The sequence below is a fragment of the Aedes albopictus genome, chromosome 2, assembly GCF_035046485.1.
Source record: "Aedes albopictus strain Foshan chromosome 2, AalbF5, whole genome shotgun sequence".
NCBI classification, from domain to species: Eukaryota; Metazoa; Arthropoda; class Insecta; order Diptera; family Culicidae; genus Aedes; species Aedes albopictus.
In genome coordinates this window covers 291,936,450-291,948,252 of record NC_085137.1, presented here as the reverse complement: position 1 = coordinate 291,948,252, position 11,803 = coordinate 291,936,450, and the positions used below count along the sequence as shown (strand labels likewise).

Below are 11,803 nucleotides of genomic sequence, written 5' to 3'. Positions count from 1 at the left end.
AGAATATTTGGTAATTTAAACATTTGGTAATATGGTAACACTTTCTATTAAATTTCCATGAAACTGACTATGCCTCACAATATCTTATTCCACTGTCTTCGTCTACTATTGACTCCTACACTTTGTATTCTACGAACTTGCTTACATGGTGGATCGTTTGGAAATGGTCAGCTTTACAATAGTAACGATTGCGTGGACCTCTGATGATAATGGGGAGGCATGGCACCAGCATGTGTCGCTTTCCTATTGGCTAAGTCAGTAAATTGATTTGGGAGAAATCTGAGAGAAGTATCACAGTCAAACAGACGTAACTCTTAGAGGAAACTCTAAAATTTTGTCCGGTGTAATTTTCATGAGCACACTGCCACCTGTTGGTAGAACCGCGCGCGACACTGTCGGCCATGCTGGATTTCCATTTGACGTCTTGCTAACACGCACACTACTACACAAATTGCCTGTAATTTTCGTTTGCATCATTCAGCAACGTATACACTGGCAAACGTCAAAGCGATCGAACACTAGCGCCTCTGGTGGAACAATCGCGCAAATCAAATGAAATTTGAATTGATCGTTAAATGCATGTGCCAAGCTGTTTTGAAGAGTGTTACGTATGTTTGTCTGTGAAGTACACAAAATTTGCAGTAAGCGGTCCGCGTACATTGGTTCGTCTTCTTTTTTTTGTTGGGTTCTTGGTTGGGTTCGAGGGATTTTAACCCGAAGCACAGAGAACAGACGTCTATCTTCGCTTTCTGCCTTGTGTAAAACTTTGTAACGATCATATCGGAGTATGTGGTTATGCTCCCGTTGAGCGGCGCTAGCGTCCCATCACTTAACTTGTTGTGTTGTCATATTTGTTTCCAGTGCACGTCGTTTTTGGCCGTTTGGAGCTCGTGACGCTTAGTGGGCTAGTGTATTTTAGCGATGAATACTGCCATCGTGGGGTCAAATCGACTTTATATGTGGGGCAGTCTCCGTTGGTGGCGTTGAGGTACACTTAAATCCTTTACACACGATTTCGACGTATTTTTGTTCGAGCTTAAACGTCTGTTCTCTGTGCCCGAAGGTCATTCGTCCCTCCACACACATTGGTTCGTGTTCGAGCTAAAAATGCAGTCGGACTAAATCGGGCGTTACGCTGAGTAACGCCTTCTTAATCCTGATTCAATTATGAAGCGATTCGAGCTAGCTAGCTTGAAACAACTTCTACGCTTCGCTACGCGATCGGTTACATAGCTGAAGAGTTTTATTCCTCTCTGGAGAACGGATACCAAACCAGCCTTTTTCAAGGCTAATCAGGAGTTATCAGGATTATTTTTCCTTTCCTCCACCGGAGTGTAATCCTCTGCTGTTGGCACTCCTTCAGAGGAAGGAGCCGACCCCTAGGCCGACCCATCTGCTGCAATACCGAGTGTCCGTGACCGGACAATCATCTATTCAATATAGTGTTGCTGGTTTACATGTTAGCCATTTTGATACATGCAATCAAGAGTTATACACTATTTTCCGTGGTGCAGTTCGGGTCGGAACACCCTTTAGACGTTCACTGCGCAAATTTCACAAAAACATCTTTCAGAACTATCAAGTAGCTGTATGCATACGCAAAAAAAACTGTGTGTATGCGGAAAAATAGGCCCCAAAGAGTTAAGAAAGGTTTTTCTCTAGTTAGAGATTTATGACAAAAAGAAAAAGAAGTAGATAAAAAGAACAAGAAAATAAGAAGATTATAAAAAGAAAAAAAAACAGAAGATAATCAAAATATCATTTTAAAGAAGAATAGGTTTTAAAACTTGTAGAAGTTTCTATAGGAACATATTGAGAAAAGTTCTGGGTTATTTTTTAGAGAAACTTCAGAAAAAAAAGGATTAAAGTATCATTCTTGACAGGACTTTAACATAACGCATAGTTAATTTACATAAATACTCAATTAGATTATTGACGAGTTTCCATTAAAGAATTGAGTAGTAGTCCAGAATAAATTGATGAAAGACCGGAAAGACCTCCATAATAAAGCCATATACAGATCCAGTGTCGAAACGTCGGGGTAGATAACAACTCGTTTTGATTTAACAAGACTGCGTAGCCGTCGAAATCCGAACTGATAATAATTGTAATGATTAGAGAAGAATTTCTAAGTTAACCTTCGAATGAAGTAGAGAGAGTTTTTTTTTTCTTAATCATAAGAATAAAATTGTGCACTTAATTTAATAAAAGGCAAAATTGTCTAGCTATATGCCAGTGTCCGTAACCCTATATTGTAGAGCCACTTTTGGCCCCCTAATAGGAGAAAAATTTAACTCAGAGGGGGGATCTTCCGAGAGAAGTAATATAAGCACGTCCCAGACTACCAGTCAGCTCTTATATTGGTATCCACAGAATGGGAATGCCAGTTCCAAACAATGTTCATCTCACTATGCGTAGTACCTAGTAGGTATAGCAGCTATTCTCTGCTCTCCGTATGTTTTCATCTGTGATGCCATGCTACGTTACATCTCGCACGCGACGCTTTCTCCTGCCAGTTCGAACCGAGACGTCGCGCGTTATAGACGCTTTTTGGAAACACGGGCGTTTTCCTCCCACTTCTCGGGGGTGGGTTTGTGCTCCTGGCTGCCTATACTGATAGTGATCATGGTGGATGTGTGAGTGTTTAGTGGGGGGAAAAAAGCTTGAGGTGCTGCGTTCGGATGCAACATGCAGTTAATGATGCTGTGCCAGAAGGATTATGAATGGTTTCTGAACGATTCAAAGCAATATTGTGGCCAAACGCGTAGGGGCCGTCGCTGATTTCGAGAAAACAGTGCTAGTTTGGATTAAGCACAATCGTGAACCAAGTGAACAATAGCGAAAAGGATGAGTCCTAATCAAACTCCCCTCTTCACCACCCCGTCATTGGTGTTAGGGTGGTCTATAAATAAATATAATGAGGCGTATAGTGAGGGGTTTTCTTTTTGTTGACGGTTTGGGTCCATTAGTGTTTTAGAATTTCTGAAGATTTTTTCAAATAGACGCAAAGTTTGTTCATTTGATAGGGTGCTGTACTGACTGACTGATGGACGAGTACAAAAAGTCTAGTAATTTATGTTAGAAATGATTCTAATATTTAACTAAATTAGAATAGCTGTTAGGGGCCGTTCATAAACCACGTAGACTTTTTGGGGGCAGGGGGGGGGGGTCTGGCTAAAATCTTCGCTCCATACAAATCTCAAAATTTTTGTATGGACAAAAGTCTACGAGGGGCCGGGGGGGGGGGGGGGGGGGTTCCGAGATGATAAGATTTTGGTTTACGTGGTTTATGAACAGCTCCTTACGTATTTCGTTTCCGTAACCTTCTAAACTGACCAACTAAATTTTAATAACTTCCTAAAACTACAACTTCGTTGGTTGAGCATTATGTATTTCAATGATTTGATACACTTGTGATCATTTCCCGACTATGAAAATATTTCAAGTTTAGTACACATTGTGTTATAAAGTTATAAGAATTTTCTATAACTTACCCAAGGATCAATCACTCATTTAACCAACATTGCAATGACAGTTTTACTCCACATTCGATTGAATTACAGTTAAATATTATTTCATCACAGCTTGTTATCAGACGTTGTTCAAACAAAAGTGGAGAAGTTATTCAGCAATCTTTTCTCCAAGCGCGATACAGGCTTTACAGTCGGAAGTAATCTGTGTTATATCAGCCTTATATTCAACTAGTATTCAGCTATGTTAACCTGCTGAAAACAAAAACAAATTGACGTGCGAGATGCAATTATAGTCCAATCATGTTAATTTGTCTCATCTTAACGCATTTAAGAGCTTGTGTGTCTCTTCTAAAATTTTTCAACTTGCGATTTGAACTCGTGATCTCCCAATCACCCGTCGCATGTCTTGTCATCTACGCCATCCTGAAACTGGGAAGTTGCTCGTTGAGAGCGAAACATCTTCGCAAAGTTGTCAAAGATCAATATTCACATTTATGGAAAATATTTATCAAAGAAAATATCTGATTGTGACTACAACTTTGAAATTGCTACAAAAATTAGCAAATGTTTCAAATATTTTGCATTGGTGTGCAACAAACATCAATACATGTTAACAATGAGGAACTGGTCAATTATCAACACTTTGACCTGATGTTCAATCGAAAAGTGATAATAGAACAAATAAATCATAAGTCTGTTTATATAGCTTACTATTAAACCATTTGTGAACGTATCTATACAATAGCTGAAGTATTAAACATCAAAAGCATTTGTTCAATTTATGTAAACCACAATAATCAGCCAACGGAAACTGTGGAAGATAAGCTTTTTAACACCTACAAAATAGTTCTTCTTCAGCTTACATTAAAGCTAGTAAGTGCATATCGAACAACATCAACCGCTTTCCACCAACAGATGTCGTTACTAATCGAACGAATCACCATTTGTTGTGAGTTTGAACTGATTGTGGTAATAATGAATGCCAGAAAAGGATTAGATATCGGTAAGTTTTGTTTACTCTTAAAATCTGGCTTAATGGGTATCTTCAAGTATGGTTCAAGTATGGTTCAAGTATGGTTCTCATAAAAGTAGTTATAAAACTGTGAGTTTCAGTTATTGCTGTAATAAAACTCTAATAAAGTCAAACAAAACCAATCAGCAATGGAACTGTTACCTGGGAGACTTATTTTTTTAGATTGCATTGTATTACCTTTACTGTTTTGTCAGGTTTTGTTTTGCAGTTTGTATTTTAAAATAAATGGTGTAGTCAACATTTTGTTCTATGGCACGGGTTCCCAACCGGTGCACAGTGGGATCATTCTAAAAAAAGACGATCAAAACCTCTAAGAGCCGTTAGATTTTTTCAAAAAAATTTTCTAGGGGGTAGATGTCTTCAGCTAAGTTGTAGAACAAGTAATTTCAAGTATCTTTGCTGAAGACACCATATAGTTTGGAGTTCATTTTTTGGGAGAAAATATGAAAGTTTAAAAAACAACCTTAAAATCAGTTTTTTGAACTTTTCCATGATTATATCGTAAAATTTCAACGTGATATGTTCTACAAGTTTGTAGATACTACTAGAATACACTATCTTGCCGAAGACACCAACTCTGTAAAAATTGCTCCGGTAAACCAATTTTTTTGAAAATTTTTCACTATTTTCACTATTGAATATTTTTTGAATAGGCACTTTTTGGCAGCCGTGCTATCAAAATTTCAATGCTTTATCATGTCCAGAATAGACCAAAAGTGACTTAACAATCGGGTCTGATAAGGCACTTTGGTTTCTGATGCTATTTTAATAGTCATTTTTCAAAGAAAATATTCACAAATTTCATACAAATGAATTAATACAAACTGAAAACTCACGAAAACTTTTCGACATATCCAAATAGTATTCTTGCTGAAATAGTCTACATTTTTAATACTGTGGTTGACTTTGTAACGTTTCGAATATACGACAACAAATATCGCTTTTTAAATTTTTAGATGAGTTGTTAATACCAATTAAAAACTGTGTTTTTTATCTATTTTTTTATTGTAATTCTCAATGCATTTGTTTATGTTAAAATACATACATTAATCAATCAACTAAAACAATGATAACTTTTTTTTTTCATTTGCTATGTTAACGTTATAACTTCGGTTAAAAACTAAAAAGGCGAAAATATAATGAATGCCTCTACAAGTTTTGTGTTGAAAATAAAAAAAATAAAATAAAACGAGTGAAACATTGTTACATCACATTGAAATAGCCAGTATCTGTTAGAGATATTCTAGGTTGTAAATCTAACGTCATGATGAAAATTCTTCACAGATATTTTATTGAAATTGATTATGCTGTTTGATACTCTTTAAAATTTATTTTTTCCAGTTTTCAAGAACTGCGTCCGTTAGGTCGGTTCCTGTCCATGATTTTCAAAATTTTTTCGTCGTAGACATATTACCTTGGTTCATCCCTTGACAAATCCGCATCAAGATCACGGCTCGACTATGGATACTCTTCCGACAGAGCCTTTAGTTTTAAGTTTATATTATAACGGTTTTTCGAAAAGATAAAAAGGTTTTGTGCCTTTTTGAGAAAGATTTCGTAGATGAGAAAATCACTCAAAGAGCCTTTTCCCTCTTTCAAAATTTGTAGTTCAAAATAAATGACACTAACATTTGAAATAGTCTACATTTATTTAACTTATTTTTTTTTATTCAGAATTACTACTTGGATGAGCTAAAAATAATATCGAAAGGTGGTATGAAATTTGTGAATATTTTCTTTGAAAATTACTATTAAAATAGCTTCAGATATCAAAGTGCCTTATCAGACTCGATTGTTAAGTCAATTTTGGTCAATTCTGAACATAATGAACCATAGAAATTTTGACAGCACGGCTGCCAAAAATATTCAATAGTGAGTTTTTACCTCTTCCAAAAATTTAAAAAGCGATATTTTTTGTCGGGCATTCAATGTAAAGTCAACCACAGTGTTAGAAATGTTGACTATTTCAACAAGAATACTATTTTGATTAACAAATATGAATGTCGAAAAGTTTTTGTGAGTTTTTAGTTTGTATTAAATGATTTGTATGAAATTTGTGAATATTTTCTTTGAAAAATGACTATTAAAATAGCATCAGAAACCAAAGTGCCTTATCAGACCCGATTGTCAAGTCACTTTTGGTCTATTCTGGACATGATAAAGCATTGAAATTTTGATAGCACGGCTGCCAAAAAGTGCCTATTCAAAAAATATTCAATAGTGAAAATAGTGGAAAATTTTCAAAAAAAAAATGGTTTACTGGAGCAATTTTCATCTTTACAGAGTTGGTGTCTTCAGCGAGATAGTGTATTCTAGTAGTACCTACAAACTTGTAGAACATATCACGTTGAAATTTTACGATATAATCATGGAAAAGTTCAAAAAACTGATTTTGAGGTTGTTTTTTTTTAAACTTTCATATTTTCTCCCTAAAAATGAAGTCCAAGCTATATGGTGTCTTCAGCAAAGTTACTTGAAATTACTTGTTCTACAACTTAGCTGAAGACATCTACCCTCTAAAAAAATATTTTGAAAAAATATTTTTTTGCTCGGGTTCACCCTACAGTTTTACCATACTGTGAATATGCATAAAAATAGAGAAGATTTTTCTGAACATCTCTTCCAAAGACACCTATGTGCTAAAATGTCATCTAACGGCTCTTAGAGGTTTTGATCGTCTTTTTTCAGAATGATCCCACTGTGCGGTGGTCCGCGGCCCCCTGGGGGGCCGTGAGGACAGTCCAGGGGGGGCGCGATGTTACTAAAAAATTGTTAATTTTTTATTTTATTTTGTGCAAATTATACCAATTTTGAGATGTTTTGATAATTCTTAAAGGGGGTAGCTACCTCAAAAAGGTTGGGAACCCCTCTTCTATGGGCGATGCTTTTATCTTTTCTGGTGCTGTTTTTATAACACGCCATCATTAACATATTTCGAAATTGGACCGATTTCTCTTATGTTTCTTAAATTAAACATTGTATCAGTAATTCCACCTTGAATAACTCCGTGGATTTATCTAGGAATTTATTGCTTTTTTCACTGAAAATTTTGCTTGCTTCGCTGAACAACATGACGTTTACTTCCAGCGAAGGCTTACGCGATACAGAATATCACTGAATTTCACACTAACACTGCAGAAAATCTGTCAACAATAACTCAATACACATGCATTTTCAGCGAAAAAATCTATTTGCGTGACAACAATCCACTCCCATGACTACCGGGCGGCCACCGTCAAATATCAGGATTGCCAACTGTCCGGCGACTGCTGTCAGTTTTCTTTGTCGCCGAATCTGGCGCTGGGTCTTCGGCGCGGAAACCCAAAGGTGGGAATAAAATTTTGGGGTTTGCGCACAATATCGAGAGATTATCTAATAGATTCTTCCAGGAATACCGCTTACGATTTAAAAAAAATCTCTATGGCTGAAAGTAAAAGTAAATAGAGTTAAGTACTGTTCCTTTAGTTCCAGCTAAGTATCCGCATTCTATAACAGATACGTTTTTCGACCTCAAATGTAAGATGGTCGGCTTTAAGTCAGAGGGGACCAAGTAACAAAATGGTTGAAAATGATATTTTTATGGCATGTTATTAAGAATTATAGTAACATTTCATTTGATTGATCTGCGAAAATCGATTATAGTGTGCAGTCACAGTGGACCAAATACTTGATGTCATGACAATTGAAAAAGTATGTTTTGGCTGAAATCCAATAATGAAAATAATTTATCATCAAAACGTAATATGTTTCCGAATCGGATGACTCCTCAACGCATTTTCTAATGATTATAGATCAAATTAACACGTTAAAGTTCATTTTATTCGGTAAATTATCGTATTCTACAGATCATTGTGTTGAAGCATATTACGACATTTAACGTTCAGACAGAGTTAGAAAACCCAGTTGATATTACCTATTATTCGTAATCCTACGCATATCAAAATATGCTTGTTTATAAGCTATTGGGATGCACCATTACCGGTTAGATGGAGAAATTTATTTTACCAGTTATTTAATATTTGTGTCCCAAAAAGTATGGGCACAACTTTGTATAGCGAAAATACAATCATTTTCTTAACAAACAACATTTTTTCATATTTTTGTATTTTTATTCAGAGTATTTTCATTGATACATAATTTTAAAGTATTTTCATTGAAACATAAGTTTGTACATTAAAAAGGGTCTTTGTATGCAGAATGTTCAAAATGAAAAAAAAAAAAAACATTTTTTAAAACTCCTGCACAGACTTCTTTTTTACGGTTTTGCCAAATATTGGTCCAAACTAATATGGGGCTGTTCATAAACCACGTAGACCAAAATTTGGCAATCTCAGACCCCCCCTCCCCCCTCGTAGACTTTTGTCCATACAAAAATTTTGAAATTTGTATGGAGCGTAGACTTTGGCCAGACCCCCCCTCCCCCCAAAAAATCTACGTGGTTTATGAACAGACCCTATCAGTTTTTGTTCTTCAGTAATTCGATTTGTAATAAGTGAATATGTTATTCATTAGATTTCTCTCTTACACAGGTTAACTTGCTGAGAAGGAAAGAAATTTAATCGACTAGGCTTTCTTGATAATTAAAGGTGTTTTTAATTTTAGTTCTTTAGGATTACCATTTATTGGCTTGAATATAAATATGCTTTGAGCAGCAGTTTCAGAAACAAAATGCCGGAAATAAATAGAAAAAGTAAATAAATTTATGTGGAAAATTGTTTCAAAAAAGGTAAATTCTCCGTTTCTGCAATAGAATGATGCACAAAGCGTGGGTATGATGATTCCTTGCGTACGTTGATGATGTTTGAGCAAAATTTTGGGTATCTGGGTTGTTGTTTTCTCCATTTCTTGCAACTTAAAAACAAAGTTTTTCATAGATTTGCCCAAACAGTAATAAATTAGGCAAGGAGTCAATACCCACGCTTTATTACTGAAACGGAGAATTTGCCTTCTTACCATACAACAATTTAACTGTTCACTACAAATCTAGTGCTTCACTGATTGCGCCCTATTGAGCTTTAACTTCAAATTGTTAAGTGATGAAGCAAATCTGAGGCCGGGTTCAAAATCAGCGGCCCAAAATGTTTCAGCGATACAAAAGTTTGCTTATGTGCCTGACTATTTCTTTTATTTTTTTATTATTTCGCTGTATAATCATTTTTCGAATTTATGTCTTGAAAATATTACTAAATTGTAATGGACAGTTTGTCAACCAAGATCTACTGTATCATAAGTTGGAGAAATTTATGAACATATTTGTGAGCTCTTAAGCGTTTATTGTCATGAATTTTAATGTATAGCAAAAAAAAGAGCAAATTGTCGGAATCAAGTTCACCAATTTAGAGCGTGTCAGAAATACATAGGAAATCAACAGCCAATACTTAAGGGTTTTCAATGCAGGAGTGATACTTGTCGATTATATGAGCCGAATCGGACGCAATCAGTGATTATATTATTTACTTATGATGTATTATTTATTTCGTGCAACTTCAACTACACAGTTACCCTAACTTTTGCTCAAACAGCATCAAATCAGGCAAGAAATCATACTACCCACGCTATTGACACCATTTCATTGCAGAAAATTATCGAAACATTAAATTTGCTCAGATGGATGCTTGAAAATTATGCACTATAAAACATGTTGCCGGATATCTTCGATCTGCTGACCCGCCCTAATGCAGTATCCGCTCCATGCTGCGAGTGTGTGAAATACATGTTTATTTACATTGAAGCTAGTGTATGTTACTGGAAAAGCTTGGCTGGATGGGACACTGAGCGACACTAAAGTCGTGCTTACCAGTTCAGTGCATGGGAGAAGCACAAGTAGTGAGACAAGGCTAATTTTTGCCCTTTAGCAGCCATCCACTGCGAGGCACCCGCTCGGATGGGATGGGTTTAGTTAGCATAAACACTATAGGACACTAATTCACTGTTTCGATACATGTGTAGATACATATAGCAAATATGGGCCGTTCTGTTTGGTCCTGCAGTGCCTGCCTATGTTGGTTGCAACAACCAACGGCAGCAGCATAAGCCGTGGGAGTCCTTCCTACCTGTCGGGGTGGGCTGTTATTTCTTACCACCTCTAGGGCGTTCGTTTTTCTTGTTTTTTATCTGCTAAAGCGCCCAGCAAGACCATTCATTGCTGCAAGCTCAGCATGCCACAGCAGGAATCACACAGTTGGTTTGGGAGGCAGTAGTTGTGTTTGTAGGAAAACTAAGTCTTTTGTGAATGGTATGAGGAATTAAATTGATTCGACCAGGATCGTTCGATTGGTGTTATTTGTTTTTTTTTTGAACGGCGAAGAAGCATTAGAAATGTATCTTGCGTCTCCATTAAAATGATGATATAAGGCATTGAATATTCAATGTATTCATTATTTTAATAAAACATTTTTTTGTTATCCATCGAACGCCACATGGGCATAACGGAGCCGAACTCATTTGTACATTTTAATACATTGGATTAACATTTCTACAACTGTTTCAAGCTTGAAGATAATAGAAATTAAAAATATTTCTTTCATCTGAAAGGTTGAATGAGTAGAAGAAATAATTTGGTTTAAATTAAATGTGCTCAGAAAAGCTAAGAAACTGTGTGGTAGTTCTTATGTTCCATAGAAAACCTTAAAAAATAAGAAACTTGATGTCAGAAAAAATGTTACACGAATGCCTTTATCAATCTTTCCCAGGTTTTAATGAAGACATTTCTTGGACAACTTGTTGATAAAGCAAATCAAGCCTAACTTCACCAAACACCGTATCTAACAAAATCCACGAATGGAGAAAATCGAAGTTCACTGTTTCAGAAACGTGAAAATCCTGGTATTTTTTTGCTTAAAATATGATAAAAAGCTAGAAAAAATTGGTATTTAATGATAAATAATGCTAGAATGATTTAAAAACACATTTGTGCAAATGAAAGTTTGACGTATAAAGTTAATTTTTAGATAACTCGACTGTTCTTCAAAATATCATGACAATTGAAAGGAAACACAAAAATGTGGATCACAATATGCTGTATTCTAAAAGAAGTTGATAGAAACTATCAGAACAGTTCATTTTATTTAATAAATAAAGTGTATTTCTGAAACAGTCTATATTATGCTGAAAGCTGGTACTAAGAACAATGAAAGAATATACTGAACTTTATGGTGTCTATCAGAGAAAAAGTGTTAGATGTAACACTGCTAACACCGCTTTAGCAGAATAAATCACAAATCGACCAAGGCACAATGATTTATTTTCCCATTTTCATGCTCTTAATTAATATGTAGCTCGTAGGATTGAGAAAATA

At 35.6% G+C, this 11,803-nt stretch overlaps 1 protein-coding gene across 4 annotated transcripts in view; it reads left to right on the top strand.

Moving 5' to 3' along the window:
- Positions 1 to 2,291: 2,291 nt before the first annotated feature.
- Positions 2,292 to 11,803, top strand: part of LOC109423718 (uncharacterized) — a 132,907-nt gene continuing 123,395 nt past the window's right edge. For 2 of the 4 annotated variants that reach the window (XM_062852082.1, XM_019698704.3), the window contains exon 1: positions 2,292 to 2,636. The gene's annotated coding sequence lies outside the window, so the exon portion shown is untranslated. Of the gene's footprint in view, positions 2,727 to 11,803 lie in introns of all 4 variants that reach the window. The other 2 variants (XM_062852081.1, XM_062852080.1) reach the window with 2 other exon arrangements.